Source organism: Hemicordylus capensis, chromosome 2 (assembly GCF_027244095.1).
Source record: "Hemicordylus capensis ecotype Gifberg chromosome 2, rHemCap1.1.pri, whole genome shotgun sequence".
Lineage (NCBI taxonomy): Eukaryota > Metazoa > Chordata > Lepidosauria > Squamata > Cordylidae > Hemicordylus > Hemicordylus capensis.
Window position 1 is genome coordinate 412,952,939 of NC_069658.1, and position 22,977 is coordinate 412,975,915.

The 22,977-nt window shown below is 41.6% G+C and overlaps 1 protein-coding gene and 1 long non-coding RNA gene across 3 annotated transcripts in view; one reads left to right on the forward strand and one right to left on the reverse strand.

The window, feature by feature from the left end:
- PITPNC1 (phosphatidylinositol transfer protein cytoplasmic 1) overlaps window positions 1-22,977 on the forward strand; it is a 231,697-nt gene that overhangs the window by 53,911 nt on the left and 154,809 nt on the right. The window lies entirely within an intron of this gene.
- LOC128346817 (uncharacterized) lies at window positions 18,257-21,295 on the reverse strand. Its single transcript, XR_008317225.1, has 3 exons — window positions 21,172-21,295; window positions 18,860-18,938; window positions 18,257-18,424 (listed from the first exon to the last, which is right to left on the reverse strand). It is a non-coding gene; the product is annotated as an uncharacterized LOC128346817 (long non-coding RNA).

Consider the following 22,977-nt stretch of genomic DNA (forward strand, 5'->3'; position numbering starts at 1 on the left):
CTGACAGTTTTTCTCAGCACTGTGGTCTACACCAAGCATTGGTTTTGCATCCCATGTTGTAGATTTTCTTTCCCTGCAATACCAAATATGCATAGTTTAACCAGTTATGCTTACCGTAACTTAAGAGAGCACTTTCAAAATGCACGCTACTTAGTCCAGACTACTGTACTATGTGTGCTATCTGAAACAATATTTCACTATTATGGGGTTAAATTAGTATAGCTCCTTATCTGTTAAATATAATTATATCTTAGTTGTTGAACTGAAAACTAAGTTTAGAATGCCCTCTTTGGTAAGATTCGTGAATATATTGATGGTTGCTCTAGTGCAAAATGGGTTCTCATGACCACAGATTCCTGACTAGGAGGGGGTGAATCCAGGAATCTGTGATTTTCTGGGGCACTGGGAGTCCTCCTGACTCATGTTCTGAACCTGGGTAGGCCAGATCTACTACCCAGGGGCACACCTAGGTAATTTTGGTCCCCAGACCTGAAGGGCTTTGGGGGCCCCCCTGCACGCATCCCCCGCTGCAAGATTTAAAAAGTTAAAAGTCTTTTTTAAAGGGGACCTGCATTTTTCTAGGGTCTCCCCAGAAGCATGCCTCTGCTGTCCTGCGGTGCCTGAAACTTCACTCTTTCCGGCCACCTTGTGTGCAGCCAGGGTATGTGTGGCCAGGCAGGCTTCCCGCCCCCCTAGTGGTGGTGGTGGTGCCAGCCCGTGATGTCACGGGCTTGCGACACTCTATTCTAACTGCGCAGGCGCACCAGAGTGCCTTACAGTTCTCAAGGGCTGCTAGGCTGAACGGTCAGGCCCAGCGGCTGCTCCCGCTACGCCTGCCACCACCGCCACGGGGGTGGGGGAGGCCTGCTCAGCTCACACACCCCACACTCCACCCCCAGCCGTGCACATGGTGGCTAGAATTAGTGGAGTTCTCAGTGCTGCGGGGTGGGCGTGGGGTGGGGTGGCACAGGAGGCCCACTGGGCCTTTGAGCCATGGACAGGGGCCTCAAGGTCTCCAGGGGTAAGAGTGCCTCTGCTGCTACCCAGGTTAAATGGGTAGATCTGGGTAGGCCAGATCTACTACCCAGGTAGGACAAGAAAAGAGCTGTCCTACCACTTTGTTTTGGTTGTCTGCAGCACTGTGCAAATTAAACTGTTTTTGGGCTGCTGGCAACCATATTTACCATAGAGTCCTGTGGCTTGCATAGCCAGGCAGAGTGGAGCTGCTGCAATACTGAAATACTGCCTCTATGCTGCTTGCAAAATGCATTGTGAGATACTGGAGGCCCCAGCTCTCAATTTCAGCAATGGAGAACACACAGTGCAGCATTCATGTGGGTGCGTGAGCTGCAGAGCCCAAAGAAGACTCTGGTTGTCTGGGAGGCATGAGGCAGGAGCGTGCCAGGAGAGGGATCTTGGGGTTGTGGTGGGCAGCTCGTTGAAAGTGTCAACTTAATGTGCGCCAGATATCAAAAAGGCCAATTCCATGCTAGGGATCATTAGGAAGGGATTGAAAATAAAATTGCTAATATTATAATGCCCTTATACAAAATGATGGTGCAGCCACTCCTGGAGTACTGCGTACAATTCTGGTCACCACATCTAAAAAAGGACATTGTAGAACTGGAAAAGGTGCAGAAGATGATCAAGGGCCTAGAGCAACCAAGATGATCAAGGGCCTAGAGCACCTTTCTTATGAGGCTAGCCTCATAAGAAAGGTGCTCTAGGCCCTTGATTGTACGCAGTACTCCAGGAGTGGCTGCACCATCATTTTGTATAAGGGCATTATAATATTAGCAATTTTATTTTCAATCCCCTTGAAAATTTAGTTTAGAAAAAAGACGACTGCGGGGAGACATGATAGAGGTCTGTAAAATCATGCATGGTGTGGAGAAAGTGGATAGAGAGAAATTCTTCTCCCTCTCCCATAACACTAGAACCAGGGGTCATCCCATGAAATTGATTGCTGGGAAATCTAGGACCAACAAACGGAAGTACTTTTTCACACAACGCATAATCAACTTGTGGAATTCTCTGCCACGAGATGTGGTGACAGCCAACAACCTGGATGGCTTTAAGAGGGGTTTGGATAGCTTCATGGAGGAGAGGTCTACCGAGGGCTACTAGCCAAAGGGCTGTAGGCCACCTCCAGCCTCAAAGGCAGGATGACTCTGGGTATCAGTTGCGGGGGAGTAACAGCAGGAGAGAGGGCATGCCCTCAACTCCTGCCTGTGGCTTCCAGCAGCATCTGGTGGGCCACTGTACGAAACGGGATGCTGGACTAGATGGGCCTTGGGCCTGATCCAGCAGGGCTGTTCTTATGTTCTTATGTACCTTCCCTCCAACCCACCTCATGTGGTTGTGAGAATGAAAAAGCCCTGTATCTTTTTCATTAAAGCTAATACGATTTACAGTTGAATATACCCTGCAAACAACCAATGTCATCAAACTCTGCACGAACTATCACTTATGTATGTATGTATGTATGTATGTATGTATGTATGTATTTGAAGTAAAATCTGCTCAACATGATATTTTGGCAATGTAGTTAAGGGTAAAGATTTGTCAACATACTACAAGTTTGTGTCAATCTTTGTTCTTACTGTGCATAATTAAAATCATAAAAATATACAGGACTATCGTATGGCTTCTCATGTGAACCAGAGGGTTTGTTTTTTAGTTTCCCCTTTGGAGTGGCTTGGATCTTAGTATGACATAGGAGAAATATCATTTCCATTTGGGAAAAGTAAACTTACTTCATTTATTTTTCTCAGTCACTCAGATTTGGATTTTTCATATCTTATTGCATAATAATTAAGGAGGCATAACGGTATCTATTTTCAGTTCTTGAGCAATATTATCTAGATGATGTTCACAGTAGAGTGCACACCAAAATATTTGAATCAGCTAATTATATAAAAGCTAGAATCTTAAGCATACATTGGAAGCCTTTTCTATTGAAAGCAATGGGGTTTTGAAGAATTTTTGCAGACTGATAGACTGCTACCCATTTTGACAACTGCCATATTCGTAACCTGTCATATTAAGAAAATTATTTTCGGGGGGGGGAGCAGAATGTCAAGACAGGCAAAGTTGTTCCTGAACAACTGTAACCCCAACTTTTCTGTCCCTGTTGCATCTGATCCTCCCTTACTCCATCGATGGCCTGTCAGTCCATAGTCCCTTTCTTTTTCGTTGTGCATTTCTTGTAGATTGCAATTCCTCTCGAATTGTGTCAATTTCAATGTAGAGCTTCAATCCTTATATTTTGTAAGCTGTTGCATACTTCAACAATAATAACAACAACAAAAGCTTGCTTTTCCCCAGTGCCTGCAAAAAACAAACCACTCAGAGGTTCACAAAAAAATAGATGATGGAAACCTGGAAGTTGGCTTTGGTGAAGATTTTTAGAAACAAATTAAGGGATCGCTACTTGTCAGCCCTTGTATTTGTTGAGGTTATATCTTGAACTCTTGTGAATTCTTGGACAATCTATAGGATTTGGGATGTTGCCTACTGTTGATGTTGAATTTGAGCCCTTGTTGCGAAAGCCCTTGTTCAGAACCACTTACGTGCAGCTATTTTGATTTGCTATGCTTTTGTGACATTGTGATTTTTTTAAATATTTCATTTATTTACATTACATAAGGGGTTCTCAAACTTGGGCCTTATTCACAACAATGAAGGCCATTGTGGCTGGGAATGATAGGAATTGTAACTCATCAATGCCTGGGGTCCCAGGTTTTAGAACCTCTGCATTACATATTTTTTTCATTACGGACTTTTTATTTCTAGTGGCTCACTCTTTTTGCCTCTTGGTTTATTTGAGGGAGCCTACTCTCTGTTAGTGCATGATCCACTCTAGAATTATGTCTTTCCCAAATATTGTTTGCTTCTTCAGTTCTGTTGTGGTTAAATGTTTTTAAGTTTAATAATTATTTTCTTTCCAGCAGCACTAGCTATCTAGCATTCATTGATTCCTTTTTCTCTCTCCATTTCCTCCGACACCATCCTACTCAAACATTTAAATCAATAAAAGGTAATAGATTTCTACCCACTCTAGTTCTCAGGTTTATTAAAGATTTGATTCATTTCCAGCTCTCTGCAATATCAAGAGATGTCTCTATGGTCTTGGCAAAATGGAAGATTACTTATTTGAACCAATTTCAATTAACTATTAGTTTGTAGATTTTTGTTTCAGTTTGTCCTTATTTTATCTTTATAGTTCACACCAATCTTCTCAATAATCGCAAAGGATTCTACAGCATTTTCTCATATAACAATAACTTAAAATAGTTCCTGCAAAAATTGCTGGCAAAATTGCACTAGCTGTTACTGTCATCTGTGGAACTGCAGGCATAAAACCAGAGATCAGTCAGTATATGAAATTGTTACAAAAGAATCAAGCTCTTCATCTGTTTCATTTTAATAGATTAGTTAGCAGCACATATTAAGTGTCTAGGATATAATTTGATTGTTACTGAACATCCAAATGTGTTTGATTTCCTAGCTTTATTTGTATGTTACTTCTCCAGTGGAGTTGAAGAGAGTAGAATCGTATTCCTATTATACTGTCTTGAGTGTATTAAATATAAAAAAATCAGAACTGATTACCTTTAAGCTTCAGTATGTGAATAAATGAGCATCCCAGTTCTCCACAGAATGTTCTCCACAGAATTTGTGTGGCTTTTTTATTATTGTGAGCTCCTGATGTAAAATCTTCTTCATAATTAAATTAAGTGTACTGCTTCAGGAAGGTGACAGTCTTGTTTGTGAGAGATTGTAGAAGGCATTACGGTATGTGTAATACTGATTTTAAAATAGTCTGAAGGGAATCGGAGCTGGTGGATGGACCACCTAATATTCATGAAATCTAGGGGAGTCATTCCTCACAAATGTTAATGAATGCATCCCAATCCCTAGGTTCTAGAGGTACACTCAGAATAGATTCCAAGCAGTAGCTGTGTCAAAAATGATCTAAATGGAAACTGTGGATCCGAAACAAACCAACTTTGCCTATTGCAAAGGATTGCCACTTCTCAGAACATTTATTTTATTTTATTTTTTATTTATCATACACACACACACACACACACACACACACACACACACACACACATACCCCCTGATCCTCTAGGTGGTGTACATAATCCAAACTATACTTTAAAAATAAAAATGAACAAAACACTTTCACAGAATAAAAACAATTAAAAACAATGCAGAGCAAAACAAGTACAATAATTTCAAAATCAATTTTAATTAAAAGCCTGATGAGAAAACAGGTGTGTCTTAAGGGTCTTTTTAAAAAGCAATCAGAGATGGAGAAGCTCTTATTCTGACAGGGAGGGCATTCCAAAGCTCTGGGGTAGCCACAGAGAAGGCCTGGCCCTGAGTCGCCACCAGATGAGCCGGCAGCAACTGTAACTGGACGTTTCCCGATGATCTTAATAGGCTGCAGGGTTCATGACAAAGAAGGCAGTCTCTCTTAAGTGCCTGGGACCTAAGCCATTGAGGGCTTTATTATTTAGCCATTCAGGGCTTATTTTCCAAAGGTCTTGCTTCATTTGCATTTCTGTTTAATAGTAATTTCATACACAGCAGGATTCAATGGGGTCAATGGAGTTCCAGTTAGGTATTGTTACTCTGCCTCTGATTGCCCTACTCCCCAGAGCTGTTCAGTCCTCTAAGCAAACCTTGGCAGTTGCCTAAGGCACCAGTTCTTGGGAGGGCTTCAAGCTCCACAATTCTTTTTCCTTTCCTACTGTGTCTTCAAACCAGGGCAGGCTAGTGATTCACTGGTCATCCATGTGGGCTGGTCATTCAACCTAGGAAATGAGCAGCCTGCACAACTTGAGTTAAAGCTGGGGTACCACAGCTCAGCTTGGGAGGGTGGGACACCAAAGTCAAACTTCATCTAGGGCTCCAGAAATCTAGGGCTGGCTCTGCCATTCCCCCAAGATGGGAGGTTCCAGGGGGCCACAGCGCCTTAGATTCTGATTTCCTTTGGAAGAAATAACCACTGCACACTGACAATGTGTCTTCGTAGTGTTTGATTTCTTTAGATTAATATACAGGTTAAATGTTGGGTGGAGATAGAAGGTCTCAGAACATACTTTAGAAGTCAACAACAGCTTCCATCAAAGAGCCAAATCCTGCATTCGGAGATGCTGCCATAGCTCCCTGCCTTCTCTGCTCTATTCCAGGCACTCTCTGAAATTGAGTATCTTTATTGAGTATCTCCTTCTAGCTGGCAGTGTGCTTGCTCTTTTTACACTGATTTAACATAGCCTTCCGGGAAGGAGGGGAATGGGATGTGGGCTGAGTTCAACAACCTACACCTTCTCCTGAATCTCTGCCAGAAGGCGGGAAATGTGTGAATCTGTCACATACCATGAATGGTGACCTCCTCTAGAATGAGAGCTGTCTAGAGTCATTAGCAGCGTATTGTCCAAATCTCTTCACACATTAGCCGGTGATTAAACTTACAAAAGAATAGCCAGCTGGCTGACTACCATAATCTTAGAACAGTATCTAAAAACTAGTACAAATGTGAGCTTTATTTTAAGACATGTTTTTTTTGGAAGAGTCACATGGGTTTAATTTACATTTAGAAGACAAACAGAGCTTATGAAATCTGAAAAGATGAGACCCCAAACTGTTTCCATCAAGCCCCCAAACTGTTAATTACCAGATTTTGTTCTGCTTCAGCTTAGTAAGAATGTAATATCCTTCAGCACTACAACTAGAATTCCTTGACTGAATCATACCCATTAGCAACTGGATTTAATTGGATGTTCAGACTTCTTGTGCACTGATGTGGGAAATCTATCTGTGCATAATGTTACTTTCCATTTTAAGAAAACATATTAATGTGTCAAATTCAGCAAAAGGATTAGTATTCCTTCCCAGCTGTCTTAAAATGACTGAGAAATAAATGTGCTTTTCTAGAAACCCTAGTTAAAGACTGGATTGTTAAGAAACAAAGGTTTGGGGTGGAAGGGGGTATAGTTGTGTATGTGTGAGACTTCTGATCATTTTTGAAAGAAAAGCCACACTAGGGTGGCCACGTCTAGATAGACAAAAAAAGTGGAAACAGATAAAAATTGCATGAGTTAATTGGAGTTAAATATGCATATTTTGATTAAAAAATAAAATAACTTCAGAATAAATATAACTCATCACAGTGGAGAAATCAATGACCAGGTGACTTGTATGCTGCCTAGGTGCTAAGTTCACTAGGGTTCTTTTACCCACAGGTTCTGGGGGTACCTTCACCAGTATGTATGTGTGTGTGTGTACACACACTTCTATTCATGGCATCTTGTCTACTCTCCAGCGCTGTGCTTCTCTTCTGCGTAAAAGCTTGTAGCCTGGGCTGGGCAGTGCAGAATCTACCTTCAGCTTGAGAGGTCTGTGTGGAAGCATGGTAATAACCACCCTCTGTGGCTATTATTTGCTCAGAGTGGGGGAAATTGGCGTCAAATGGGTGCAGATCAACTGACACAGCTCTATTAACCTTAAAGTACTCCAGGAAACCTGGCTGCGGTATGGATTCATTGGAAAGGACAAAAGAGAGTAGACACGCGTTCTTGAAAACAAAGAGTTGCTTTATTGAGGGATAATGGGGTACAGAACATGGAAAGGGGGTGGTTAGCTTTAATGCTGGGAAGGGGAAAGAGGCTTGAGGGTGAAAGAAAGAGAAAGAGAGGAAAGTGGTTTTTCATAGCTACCTGCTTCTAGCTAGGGGTCCCTGTCTCCAGTTGGCTCAGGCATGAAGTGAGCAATGAGTTGCACCCGGGCAGCATGGGGCACAGAGTGCAAGAGTGGGTGTGCAAGAGATCGATGCCATCTTTGAGGGGGTTCTTATAGGCAAAAACATACCCTGAAACATGATTGAAGAGTTTCAGTGGATCAAGCACTGATAAGGTGTTTCTTTAGGAAATTTCTAGTGTTTGGGGATTCTTGCTCCAAATAAGGCATGAATATAGCGTATTGATTAGGTTATGTTTGGGAGGGCTCCCCTGTGTGCTCCTTAAACAAGGAGATGTCACAAAGAGATTGCTGAGGGCAATCACCTGAATAGAGAGGGGAGAAGATTCTGGTAATGTGCATTCTGACATTCCTTACTCAGTTCTGATAACAGCAGGGAGGAAATGAAGTGAGAAGTTTTGCTTAGCCTCAAAACGTCTTATTGTTGTTTATGAGAGAAAGAGAGCTTGCATTCCTTTTCTTTTGTCCTTCATTTACTCTAATTTGGTTAGCTCTGCGTCTCTCTCTCTGTATATGGTCAGATGCAATCAGAGGGGCCTTTGCTTTAGTCCATTTCAGCCTTTTCCAAATGGCCTGAAGGCATCCTGAGGAAATGCCTTGTTAGGATGACCTTTTGCCTAGAATACAGCCTCAAGTTCTCTTCCAAGCAAGTTAGGGAAAGTAAGTGGTTAAGTTTGAGGGGTACATTGAAACACTCTAATGGTGTAGAGAGTGTGGCTAGTAACATGCTTCTCTCCAAATCCTTGCCATGGCTTGAACATTGGCATGCGCTCTCTTTCACGCTCTCCCCCCACATGCTGCCTACTGGCTGTAGCTGCTGCAGCCAGCATCACCTGAGTCTTATGTCTGGGAATATACCTGGCATCTAGTCAGGCTGTGCAACACTGATTCAAAACAGATCTTTGTGGGACCATTGTGAAAACTCGCAAATTATTTCTGCCCTTTTCTTCCTGTTCTTTGACCAGTTACTTATTCATAAGAGGACCTGTCGTCTTATGTCTTTACCACTGAATTCTTAAGGACCATTCTGAATGACTGAAGGCTTTTGAAAGTCTTAGGCCTGAATCTAATGAACTACACAACTAGTTACACACTCCCAAGGGGACTTTAGGTTTGTATTTCTCAGCCACTCTTGAATACATATCAATACATAGCCTTTTGAAACTGAGGTGATTTTCAAGCTGGACCTACACAAGCCTTGGATACACCCAGGGGCGTAGCAAGGTTGGAGAGGGCCCAGAGACAAGATTTTAAAGTGCCCCCCCCCCACTGAAGCTCAGCTCATATATATATACACCTATGTGCCACAATAGAACATCATCCTAAATTATTTTTTTAAAGGTTTTGTAAATTGTGGACGATGTAAGTCATTTACAGTAATGGTACTAGAGAAAGAGATGCTGTTCTGGTAGCTCCAGGTCTTAACACTTATCAATTTCAGAGGATGAATACAACTGAAGGAAGCCCGGGCGGGTGCGTAGCTGGGGGAGTCAGTCATGTGACTTGCCTCTGGGGGACCCCCCCCAAGGCAGGGAGCCCCCAGACAACTGTCTCCCCTTGCCCTATTATAGTTACGCCCCTAGGTACACCTAAAGAAGCTTTTTGGATTCCAGTCTTAGTATATCATAGGTACCAGATTGTCTCATATCAACATCAGGGCCAATACCAGGCTGTAGCAGAAACTGGGATAAGGCTGGGCCCGGGGGCCCCACCTCCCCATGGCATGCTGGTGCCCGCCCCGTGGCCTACCAGGTGGATGAAAAAGTGGCATTATGAATAAATGCATACATTATTTATTTATTGTTCTATGTGAACTGCTATGGGAACTTTGGTTGAAAAGTGGTATATACATGTTCGTAGTAGTAGTACTTCTGTAAGGCTGAATGGTACTGCTTTATGGTTTATTTCTGTTGAGGAAACTGGTTGTGTACTGACTTTGGCACCTTACAAGATGGCATTTGGTCCTGCAGCTGTCAGCCTCTGTCCTTGTCCTGTTCCTCCTCCGAGCTTCAGAAGGAGAGACAGAGACTCAGCTGCACAAGCAAGAGGATGCAACCTCGTCTCTTTTCCAATCCCTTGCAATTCATGGAGGCCAACATAGTTGCTGATCAGAATTCTAGATGGCTGTATATCTTAAACAATGACTAGAGTTAGATAAGTTAGAATTTATCTTGAGGTAATTATAGCTTACTCTTTATAAAGGCTTCTGACGAAGGTATGCTAGAAATGTGATCAAATTTTAAGGAAAATTGAGGAAATTTAATACAATGTCACTTGTGTTTATATCTGTATCATTATATGTTTCCTTTGATTTTCATTTTATCCACTGCTACCATTTTCTGGTTTCTGGTTTATTGTATTGTGGGAGTTATGCCTCTGATGCTGACTATAAATCTGTGTCAGATTGGGATAGGATTTGGGATTTAATGGAGTTGTTTAAAAAAACAAAAACAGATGGCCTCCATTATAGCAACAGGTATGATCTGCTTGTGTAATTTAGAAATACTGATATTCTAGTTTGGAATGCATCTTAAAGGATGATAAGTAAATAATGTTTTCCTTTTTTAAAAAAGTCCTAGATTCATACACTCAGAAATCAGAAAGTGATGCTCTTAACAAATTGACTTGGTTTATTGTTCTGGTTTCAACTCAAAAACTCAGAACTCATTTAAAAAAGATATAAAATAAGAACAGCGATAGGGTGGAAAGAGATTTTATATGTAAGTAACATTGGGAGGACTTAATTACATGTTGAATTGAAAAATCTATGGTTAGCTTTAAGTCAGTATTTCAGGAAATTTGCTTCTTCTGAGCCTTGGAATGAATTTCTTTGTTGTTACATAATATTAGCAGACATTTTTGTAAAGTTTAAAAACATGTTTGCATGGGAAGCCGTTATTCTGAACAGTGAGTGCCTCCCTCTGCTTGTTCGAGCTTTTCTTTGGCATCTTTCTTTTGCACAAAGACTCAGATGAAATGTATGCCAACAGCACCAAATGTTTGTTAAATTTCCACTGAACAGCAGTTCAAAATATGGCATAATTATGTAACTTGAAGGTTCATAATCGTTCCATATTTTGGGTGGTATTCTGTAGGAATTTCATATTGCTGTTTTGCACTACTGTATTTTTGGAAATGTTAGTCATTTTGGATCAGAAACAGAGGTGAAAAACATGTGCACTCTTTCTTCTTTTGCAGCACGGAATGTTCCAATTTCCCTCTATACATAAAGTTCTTAATGGCAGTCCAAATGAAGGATTTACATATTTTGTTGACCTTGGCCAACCAAAATTTGTCCTCACTGCTGACCCTCTGAGCACCTCCCAAAGCTCAATTAAACTGTGAGTTCAAGCTCTTCTCAGCTTCAAGATTGGCAGGGGGGACAGGAGCTCATCCCTGTTATGCTGAGCCTTGGAGCTTTTACAAGACTGATTTCATTTTCCATACTTTCTGATGAGTCTTAACATACCCAGTATGGCTAATATTTTTTGAACGGATTTGCACTGAAGCAGATGGCAGTTAATAGTCGACCCACTGAAAACTGAGTGTGTTTTGTGTGTTCCTAATGGGGTTACAGTTTCAATGAAGTAGGGTGAGGTTTTCAGCCTGAGGGTTTTTCCTTAATCCTGAATTCCTGCTGGATTCTCCTGTGGCAGCAGTCTTAAAAAGTCCCTTTTGCCAGTTTTAGCTTGTGTACTGGTTGGCTTGTGAACTGGCAGCTGTCAATGCCTTAGTAATCTTCATCATTCATTCTGTGTGGGGTTGCCTTTGAAGACAGTTTTGAGAATGCTGCAGCTTGATACTTTCTGGGGACAAGCCCCTGGGACTTTGAAGAGCTCATGATGACCTTTAAAGCCCTAAATGGTACAGGGAGTGCCTCCTCCCATATGTGCCATGTTTCTAGACATGCTAAATGACTGTGCCTTAGAACAATTGGTCGCAGAACCAACAAGAGAGAAGGCGATCTTGGACTTAATCCAGAGTGCTGCCCAGGAACCTGGTGCAAGATGTCAGAGTTGTAGAACCATTGGGGAACAGTGACCATAGTGTGATTCAATTCAGCTTATAAGAGAGTGGAGCATTGCCAAGGAAGTCCATCACAGATGCGTTGGACTTCAGAAGAGGAAACTTCTCAAAAAATGAGGGGACTGGTAAAAAGGGAGCTGAAAGGGAAGGTCAGGAGAGTCAAATCACTCCAGAAAGCATGGAACTTATTCAAAACCACAATAATAGAAGCTCAGTTGGAATGCATACCAAGAAGGAGGAAAGGTACCACCAAGTTAGGAGGCCCAGTTCAGCATGGCTAACAAGTAGAGTCAGGGAAGCAAAAAAAAGGAAGACAGCTTCCTTCAGAAGTCTCAGCTGATGTGCTGACGCTTTGCCCCCATCTGGCCATGGCGCTTGCTGGGATTGGCCTCAGCTGCTGAGAAACAGCAGCTCCTCAGGAGCTGCTCCCTCCCTCCTCAGGAGGGGCTCCCTTCTTCTGGTTCCAGAGGTTGGTGGGTCGCGATTGGACGAAAGTCTGTGGTGAAATTTACAGTTTAAAATTGAAACCGTGGGTTTACCAACCTCCAGTTTTGTATTATGTCTGAATTCAGCCATAGTCTCTGGTAGCAAACACTATCTCCCAGGGACTAACAGCACTTAAGCTTTAGGCTATTTAAGTAAGCTTAGATTCTAATGTGCAGGGGTGCACATGTAGCTCTGCTTTCTCTGGTCAGGTCCTCCTAGATACAGTCTCTCTTAGGCTTCAGTCTTGTGCATATTTGGGAGTAAGCCCTATTGAACTCAGTCTGGTTTACGTCTGTATAAATAGGCATAGAATTGTACTCTTGGCTGGTCTCCCGCAGCAAACCTCCAAGAACTCACATGAAGCTCTTGAGTGCTAGATTGAGTCAGTAGCTGTGTTCCCTGTGACAGGGAGTCCAAGATTTGCTGGCTGTAACTCCCATCATGCCCATCTGTTATGGCCTTTAGTTGGGGATTATGGGAGTTGTAGTCAACCACATCTGGAAATCTCTGTTACAGACAGCACTAGTCAGTAGACTGCCTTCAGGTGCATATTTTTAAAAAAACAGTTTCTGACAGCAAATGGTAATTCTCAGGTATTCAGAGTCCCAGGGAGGAGTAGGATGGCCTTGCATGTTACAGGAGACCAGGGTGGTTAACCATGGGGAGAGATGGGAGCTTTATGTTTACACCAGGCCACAGTAATTATTTGTAAACTGACGTGGTAATCATCTGCAAATATTGGAGCCCTATATATCAACATATTGCTTGTCCTTCCTTAGTGTCTAAAATAACTTTAGAGGCAGACAGCTCTGTCTGAACCGAGAGGGCATGAGTCTTGAAAGACAATCAAAGTGCATGCTCCCCACTGACACTTTGGGCGTATTTTCTGTGGTAGTATTGGCTACCACAGGTATGCACTTTCTGAAAGTCTTTTCAAACAAAGATATGTTAGTGAAATGAAATGTGGTTTCTCCCTTTGCATCTAAATGGAGTGAATTTATTGATAACTGTCCATGAGTTAGCATGAGAAATGCTACCATGAGAATTCTTTACTGTTAGCAGACTGGATTTTGATGTTGATGGCAGATGATGTCCAGTTGTAATGTTTTGAATTAGTGAATTAATATGTGAATTTGTCATCAATGGATTAGATAATGAATGTAATTTCTAAAGATAACAACTGTGAATCAGTTTGTTAAAGCCCTTTGTTTCATAAGCCATGGTAAAAAAATATATCCACAATCCAGCATCAAAATAATGTATGAATGGCCATTTTTGTCTTAGGCTTTTTTGCAAGCATGCCATATCTCCAGCAAGAGATAGGCCTGAGACTTTTATACCTCAGCTGCTATCATGTGCACTTAACAACCTTGTTTATATTGCTTGTCTTTACAAGAATTCAGTAAGCTAGGTCAGTGTTATTCCCAGTTCACAAAATGGAGCTGAAATTGAAAGATAACCATTGGCCCAGGCCTTGCAGAATAGAGGTGTGCATGGTGTTAACATAACTGCTCCAGAGTGATTAGCGAACAATCTTAAATGTGTTCAGGCTTGTGTGGGGGAATTAGTGAGCTAGAATGGAGCATTCCCACATCAGAATAAATTTGTGTAAAGTTCTGGTCCTGGGGAAATGAACTGATGGAAAGTAGGTTAAGATCCAAATAAAGTAAGTTTTTATTTGGGGATCTAGGGGTACAGTGGAGAAAAGAGTTGATTAAGGCAATATTATGACTAAGATACGTTACAAAGAACCAGATACTTGCAAAGAGGCAATTTACCTTGGTGTCCGAATGAAATAAACTACAGGCTGGCTAGAGAAAGAAGGTTGTAGAGAAACAGCATTTTGGATTTAAGAAAGAACAGGGATAGGAAGAGCCCAGAGGGCAGAGTGGTTATCAAACAACCTTGCCCCTCCGTTTAGTGGCAATTGCACCCTTGTGGCTCAGGTGCAACTGAAGGACCTCTTTCTCCAGGAACAGAACTGGGCAGCAGTGGAGAACCAAACGCAGTTCGAGGGTTAGGCAGCAAGGATAAATCCCAAAAGTGCCTGTTCTCGTGTAGCCAGCTTCTTCTAGAAGCGAGGCGTACTGGGTAAATTAAGCCAGTAGATTGGTGAAAAGAGCAAGACATGGCCTGGTGTTATGGATAGCGTCAGGTCAATTGCCCAAACCATATGTATCAAGAACAAATGAAGCACACTGCTTCAAGAAACAAGGGCCGGTTATAACCCAAAATATGCCCTGAGGTGAAATACCGGCTGCTGCTTCTTCCCAAGGAGAGAATATAACACAATGGCATGAATGGTCAAGAACAATCTGTATGTAAATTGACTGAACGGACATGCAAGGACGGTATCTGTCAGTTTGGAAGAACCCAGTAAATCAATCAGTAATTTTAATGAGTGCATCTCCTGAGTTCCTATTGCCCACTTAGAGCTCTTGTGATGGGAAAGGGAGTAGCGTTCACAGTGCTTTACCCACTTTCCTGCTGAGGTGATTAGTGTTAGATTGTTTGAGGCAACTGCAGAGGAGAGTAAAGGGCCAGTCTTTGGACAGAGAGACCTTGAAGTGGAGTTAACTTGAAAGCTAATTCCAGGTCTGCTTAGACATTCTCAGCATAGGGAAAGGTGTGATGCTAACCCCCTTTCTATTCGCTTGCTAGCTAGTAAACCTGGGGGAGATCATCCCACTGCCTGCTAAGTAACCTGTCCCCATATGTCAACAAATGGGGAGCCCACAATCCCATGAGGCTCCTGAGCATGTTAAGAGTGGGAGCTACAAGCCTGTAGTTCCAGACATAAACAGAGAGGCTTCTAGGAACCCGCAGAACAGCAATGCTAGCAACAGTTGACTGGTTCAAGGCTGAAGCAGTCTGCCACAAACTGGAAGGTTCAAGCAGTTCAATTGTGAACTGTTCCAAACCAGTTTGCGCTGTTTCATTGGTTTGACCACCCGGTTGGTTCGCTGAATCGGTTTGTGGAGTGGCAGTTTGGTCCAAATTCAGACCAAACCACCACTTGCACCCCCCTACTACATAATGTATTTATATATTCAGGAATTTTGCCCTGAGTTTCTAGGATCCACATGGAACTGTCCGTTCATCTGCTGAACCCTGTTTGCTGTTTTCTGAAAGAAAGATGGTTTCATGGTCATATTGTTAACCAGAAACTCTGGTTAAAATCTTATGCACTACCAAAAATATTTGGCTCAGCTTTTCAGTGCTTGGAGAGGTTATGTGCTTCTCAATTCAAATTATAGTGTTGGTACTGTTGAGAAATCAGAATGGAAAATATGTGAACAGAAACTGTACATGAGATGGGAAATTGCCTGAGTTACTTCCCATTCAAAGCTAACTGTTGTTGGTAATAAGTTGCTTCACTTTCCCCATTTTTAATTTGTTTTTAAAACTCAAGAGTTGTTGCCAAGAACTGGAATCCATTGTACTATGAGAGACAACTTTTTAGATTGTGAGCCCTTTGGGGACAGGGATCCATCTTATTTGTTTGTTATTGCTCTGTGTAAACTACCCTGAGCCATTTTTGCAAAGGCGCTATAGAAATCAATCAATCAATCCAAATCAAATAAATAAATAATTTCATGATATAAAGGATTTATATGGTGGAGGTAAAGAACAGGAGTATTATCTGATGTTATAGAAAGGGATGAATTGCCCTATAAAATTCAACTGATGGTACCAAGTGTTGGATAAGTGTTAAGATTGTGTACAAAGTAGATAGATGGAACTGGAAGTAAAAATCCTCAGAATCTCATCCCACAAATTTAACAATAGATCCATCTTCTGATAAGCATGGCCTGTTATAGTTAATGACTGTGGGAAAGCATTGCATGTAAACAAAACTGGTTTTCTTCAGTGAATTGCTACCATACTATCCAGATATGTTTTGCAAAGGTAAGAGAATGCAAAAATAGAAGTTCAGTCTTATGTTCAATCTAAAGCTTTGTTGCAGAATTCTCTCTAAACATTATGGAAGCTGTAAAGGCAGAGTTCTTGGGAGTACAGTTCTTTCATGTTTATGCTTATGTTGTGGTTGCTGAAAGAAGCCCCATTACGTTCGTAACTATTGAAATGTTCTGTAAGCATTTATGGAAAAGTTAAATCACCACCAAGTTAAAAATGTGACCTTTTACAGAGCTGCACTTAAAAAAAAAAAAAACCTCCTTCATTTTAAGTGATACATTTCAAGCTCATCTTAAAATATACATAACTGGAAGAATGAGGGTGTAGTTAGAAACAAGTTGTACTGGTAAGAACTAATCTGCCTACTTCCTTTCACTATAATCTTAATTGATAATTCCCATCCTCACAAGTTAGCCTACTTGTCTGCAATCTTGAACTGGGATGGATGACATCATCACACTTTAGGCTGTTGAAGTGTCCATATATGTCATTCACTATGTTTACCAAATTTGGTTAAAATCAGTAAGTTAGTCCACAAGTTAGCCCACTTGTGCCTCGCTCATTCACTCATCCACCATCTTGAATCAGGGTGGATGACATTTATGCCCTTGAGCCATCCCTGTGGTTCAAATCAGTCAGGTGGTTCACACATTAGCCCACTTATGCCTCAAATGTTCATTCATCTGCCATCTTGAATCAGGGTGGATGACATCATCACAAACTATTCAGTTGAGGTTCCCTACAACCGTACCCAATTTGGTTCACATTGGTCCAGGCATTGCAAAGTTAATGGTCACACACACACACACACACACACACACACACACACACAGAACACATGCCTAAGCTTACTTTCCTTAAGGAAAGTAGGCTAAAAACTGAATGAATGAATAAATGATCGCAAGATATCTGTATGAAAGATACTTAATAGCATTGAAATGTGCTAAATCCAGTGTAAGCAGATTGTTAAATAGTAAGCACATCTAATTTTTGATTATGTGCCGCCCCCCGCCTAATTTGGTTTTGTATTATGCCACTGTAACAGTACAGATAGCCTTTGTTACCTGCGGTCCCAGCACCCACAGTTTCACATATCTACAGATGGGTCTTAGAGACCCGGTTTCTTTTTCTGCAGTACAAAAATAGGCTAAAATTTGCTCATTTGTGGTTGCTGAGTGGGCGGAAATGACCCAGCAATGACCTCCGGTGTCACTTGTGGCCACCATTTTACAACACGGAGCTATTTTGTGGCTCTTTCTATAAATAGGCTGGAACAATTGCTTTCAGATGAAAGGAGAAATGTGTTAGGGGTGTGTGTGCGCTTGCACGCCTGTGCCTACTGCTTTTTTTGAGGCAATAGCATGCACTCCAGCATGTGCTTTGGGAGAACAGTTATGAGTGGATTACAAGGTTGGTTTTATTCCATGTTCCCATATAAACATATTCTAAAGAATACTGCCAACAGCATTTTCTGACCTGATTAGTTTAAAACTCTCTTTTGTTCAGCTGCTGTCTAGGGTAGGAAAGCCTTATAGGAGCAATCCAGGAACTGCACATTCTAGATAAGCTGTATAATCTGAAGGCCAAAATGGCTGTGTGGACAGAGTTGGACTTGGACCTAAGAAACTTGGGTTGAAGTGTCATTTCTGCCATGGGCTCACTGTGTTATCTCATGGAGGTTGCACAAGCTCTGATTCAGTTCAGTTGTAAAATAGTAAAGCATTGCTTTCTACTTGTTTTCTACAGCTACTTGCAGGAGTTCCGTTCCTCGCCTACTACTGCAAGTAATGAAATGGCAAGTAACAAGGCATTGGGTCTATGGAAAACAGGGGGTTAGGTTCCTGGATGGAGGGGGGGAAAGGGCAAAAAAGGCAAAAACAAACAAACAAATAAACCCTGAAAGGCATTGCTGTACTGTGCTCCATGGGGTCTCTTTGTGCCCTCCCTGTGCCCAGCAATGCCCCCCAATGGCCAAATGCCCCCCCCAACCATGACAAATCATGGAGATATAGATATAGATATAGATATAGATATAGATATTTATATAGAGATATAGATATAGATATAGATATAGATATAGATATAGATATAGATATAGATATATAAAAGAAAGAAATGATACACAAAATGGCTCCTGTAGACAAAATGGCAGCTGGAAGTGACCTCCTCAGTCACTTCTGGTCCTCTAAGAACTTCAGATATGCAGGTTTTATCCCTTTAGTATCTGCGAGTAATGAAACTGGGTGTTAATTAGACAACTGTGAATACAAGAAACTGCGAATAGCAGTTCCACGAGTTAACAAGGTTTGCCTGTACCATGATTATAACAGTTGTTTACAGTTATGCCTTCACCTTATCTCTGACAATATTTCTAACATGGATCACTATATCATCCCTACAGCAAAACTGGTGACCGCCTTAGAAGTAACCTACACATGCAGACAAATCATGTGGTACAGAGTTTCTGGTGCTGTACTTTTTCAGCTGCAAGTGGGGAATCACATGTTTAAATGTTCCTCCACATCAAAATCCCCCCGCCCATGGAAAAATGGCACATCAGGGTGAGAATTTTAGTTTAATCGTCTCACTAGTGTGTTAGTTCATTACACACAGGAAGATTACTTTGCATGAGGAAGCATTCAAACAGATGATACTTTACCTCAGAATTAATTATTTGTATAGGAAAATGGTTGTCCTCCTGAAGTCTCTCAAAATGCCATTACCACACTGTCTGGGATCTGAAATTTTTAATTATTTTTAATGAGTTTACTTAATTCTGTGGCTTTTGCGTAGCTGTGTTCTATATATAAATCTCACAAAAATGAATGTAATGGGAATTTGGAAATGCATATGGGCTTGGATCGAAAGAACAGTGAGCAAAAGGAGAAATGCCTTCATGTTAGTCCATGAATTCTTGTGCAGCCACTGGCAGAAGGCTTCTCACTGTGCAGTGCCACAATTATTGTGAGTTGCATTACAGTATGAGAAACATGGAGGCTGTTCTTCCCATCGGCCTAAACTGGGATAGAAAAGCCAAGCCCGGTCTTTGCTAATTGTAAGAACTGCCAGGAGCCGTGTGGCTCCTGGCGGCAAATCCCGCAAAGAGGCCACCCTCTTAAATGGAGTTAAGAGAGCTAGCATTCTCTTAGCCCTGTTTTTTTGATCGTCTGCCAGCCCGGCTGCTTGCAGCCGGGTCTGGGAGACTGCGGCACTCCCGGCCAGCATCGGGGGGGGGATCCCCATAATGCACCACACACTTGCACAGTGCATTATGGGAGTTCCAGGGGTGGGGCAGTGCTTTCCAGCCCCTGACCCTCTGCGCTGCACCACCAATAGTCTGCACCTCCAATAGTCTGGGTGGGCGATCCGCCCACCCAGCAAAGACAGAGGGATCGTCTGCGTGGAGGTAAGTGCTCACAGCCTTCTTCCCAGCTCTCCCTTTCTCACTGATTGTCTTGAAAAGAGATTGTGTAAAGTCTTGCAAATGGAAGAACTTGGCTGAAGTTGACACAACTGTTCTCAATCAGTGGTTTTCCATGAGGTCAGATCCTGCCCTGCCACTATCAGAAAGGCTCCACTGGATTTAAGCCACAGTAATTCAGTGGAACAACATGATGTTGTCTTTTCCTTGTAGATAAAAGAGTGTTGTTTTTTCATTTCTTTAATGTTAGGAATTTTCTCAGATTAGAATGAAATCTTTTCAAGGACCCCCAACCTGCCTCTCCACCCCGATAACTTCTGTTTCAGAATACTGATATGTGGGGCACAGCTTGCCTACCCATGCATAACTTGGCTTGTGCTCCCCTCTCAATTTTTCTTCTTCTGGTGCTGCCACTGCTGCTGGGGAAAGGTTTTTCTGTGAGCTGCTCTTGCACAGCTGGGAGAACAGAATTTAGATCCAAGCACATGGATAGGGCCAAATCGTGTGGGCTTTCTGGCACGGTGTGAGTTCTGTTTGGAAAGCCTGCATGATTGGGCTACATCCACATGTCTATGTAATTTAAACCTAGTCACCCTTTATTTGCTCACAGATAAGTAGCTCCCTCATGATTGGATGAAACTCTAAAGGGCACCTCAGTCACAAAAATGAGTGTGTACAGTAATGGAATAATCGCCTGATGATTCATTCCAAAGTAACCGTAGTCACTGTGATCTCAGTGCACTTCTGTGATTACTCCTAGGGATTCCTAGTTATAGTATATTATTGGCTCTGCACTTCTTAATGCTGCCAGATTCCATTTCTGTGATAGCAATTTATGTGGTGTCATAGTTACATATTTCTGTTGTGAATGCTGAGATCATCTGGAAATGGTAACACGTCAAAACCTGCATGTTCCTTTCCCCCCTCTCAGAATCTTCCCCATTTCCAGATTGATTGCATACTAAAACTTTCCAGATGTCACCCAAAATAGCAATCAGTGCTTTTTCAACATCAAAATCACACTTGGCACAAAGAGAAATTCCCAAGATTTCCATGCAGCAAGAACTTGATCCCTAGAGTTACCCTATATGGAAAATTGTACATCAAATTATTTCAAGCACCAGTCACTTCAGAAGATGGTAATTTGTTATTATGGATTTGAACAGGGGTGTAGCTTGGGGAGAGGGAGCCCGTGTACACCCCTCTCTTTGGTGGCCCCTCGGAGTAAGGGAGATAAAATAGGGAGGGGTGGAGCTGGGGGCCCGGGTTCTTTGAACACATCTGCTCAATTATACACCCCCCTGGATTTGAATCAGTATTAGGAAGAGATAGGATTTTCAAAATTTCTCCATCTTAAAAAAACAGTGTAAGAATCTCAATAATCCCTTCATCAGAGGATCCAACAAAATTAGTAGGCAATCTAATGAGGGCATGGGAAAGGATAGTTTCTATTTACTTATTGCAGTTTTATAATAAGAGGTCAATAGCAGGCTGAAATAATTAAGAAACAAGTCAGAAAGACCTGTCTGAACAATAACTTATTGACTTACCTCCATAAATTGTTGGGCACTCGTGGGCTTCTCTTGTATGAATGTTCCATAAGACTTGGGCAACTGCAGAGAAGGTCCTGCTTATTGCCTCTCCTCCAATTATATTTGGTAGTAGGAAGAAGATAGTAATCTGGAGAGAGACCAGGTCCATATGTAGAAAGGTGTCCTCTGATTATGCATAACGGTGCATTTGTTACATGCTTTTATAGCTTTTCCTGCAGAAAAGTGCTGCTAAAAATATTTTGCTGATTCTGTGCCTGACTTATTCTCCAATAAATATTTTTTACTTGGCTCTTTTGGGATCTCTTCCCCTTGCTTTGGGATTTGAAAAATCTCTAAGGGTCTTATATAATGCACATCTTCTATACCCTTTTCAACCCTACATATTCACCTCCTTTAAAGAGCAACAGAATAACTCTAAGGCCCACATGCACATACAATGATAAAACACAATTATCATTATGTGTACAGGGCTGAGCAAAGCTGAAGTGAGCTTTCCAAAACGCCTACTTTCATATTTGAAGAAACCACCATTCCCCATTATACAGTTTATTTTAAGCCTATTTAAATTGTTGCTGCCCCCAGACTCTGGAATGCTCTCCTGGTGGGTATCCGCTCCTCAGTCTCCATCACAGTTTTAAGAGAGCATGTCAAATTGTGGCTTTTTACCCAGGCTTTTATATAATTGACTATGCTGCTGCTTCTTGTATTTTGTACTGTTTTTATGCTTGTGTTTCAATTTTTAATTTTTTAAAATAAGACTTGTTTTTATATATTTTTAGCTCAGTGTTTTAATGTGTCTTTTTTATAATCTTGTTTTTAAATTTTATTGTGAGCTGCCTTAGGATTTTCTTAATGAAAGGCAGGGTATAAATTTAACAATAAATAAATAAATACTCCACAAGCAGCCACCACTTCCTCACTCCAGAATTTTTGTAACAAAAAGAATGTCAGACAGAAGGGAAAACCAGAGAAAGAAAGAGAGAAATTGAGAGTAAGGATGAAAATGAAGGTGCTTGGTTAATAATGGAAGCTAAAGTTCGAATATACTAAATATAATAAATATACTCGGCTCTTCTTGTGGTAGCAAGCATGTATTGCCCCCTTTGCTAAGCAGGGTCCACTCTTGTTTGTATTTGAATGGGAGACTATATGTGAATACTGTAAGCTATCCCCTTAGGTAATGGGGCTGCTCTGGGGAGAGCATCTGCATGCTTGCATGCAGAGGGTTCCAAGTTCCCTCCCTGGTATCTCCAAGATAAGGCTGAGAGAGACTCCTGCCTGCAATCTTGGAGAAGATGCTGCCAGTCTGGGTAGACAGTACTGAGCTAGTTGGACCTATGGTCTGACTCAGTATATGGCAGCTTCCTATGTTCCTTTGCTTTCTACTTTTTGTTAAAGGCTATGAAGACTAAAAGGAAAGCTTATTCATCTTTATTTTCTATTTCTTTTTAAGAAACAATCTGACTCCTTATGAAACTCCATAGATGTTTACAAAACCTTCAGTCTCACTGCAGCATTTCCTCCTGCGCTGCACAAAATGTGTCCCTTTATACATTGGAATAAACCCTGCTCCATGATGTCCAAATGTAGAGAACTATGATTTGTTCTAATAGTGGTTAGTTAACAAATCAGCATCTGAACGCAGGGTAAAATTCTGATTCTGGTCTGTCAATGAAACACATCTAAAACACCCGAGAGTTTCCAGAGTTCAGACGTATGGAGCAACTGTGGTGTGTTCAAAAGGGAAACGGAAGGTTTAATTTGCCTCCCCTTGTGCATGGAGAGGGAGAAACATATGAGCCC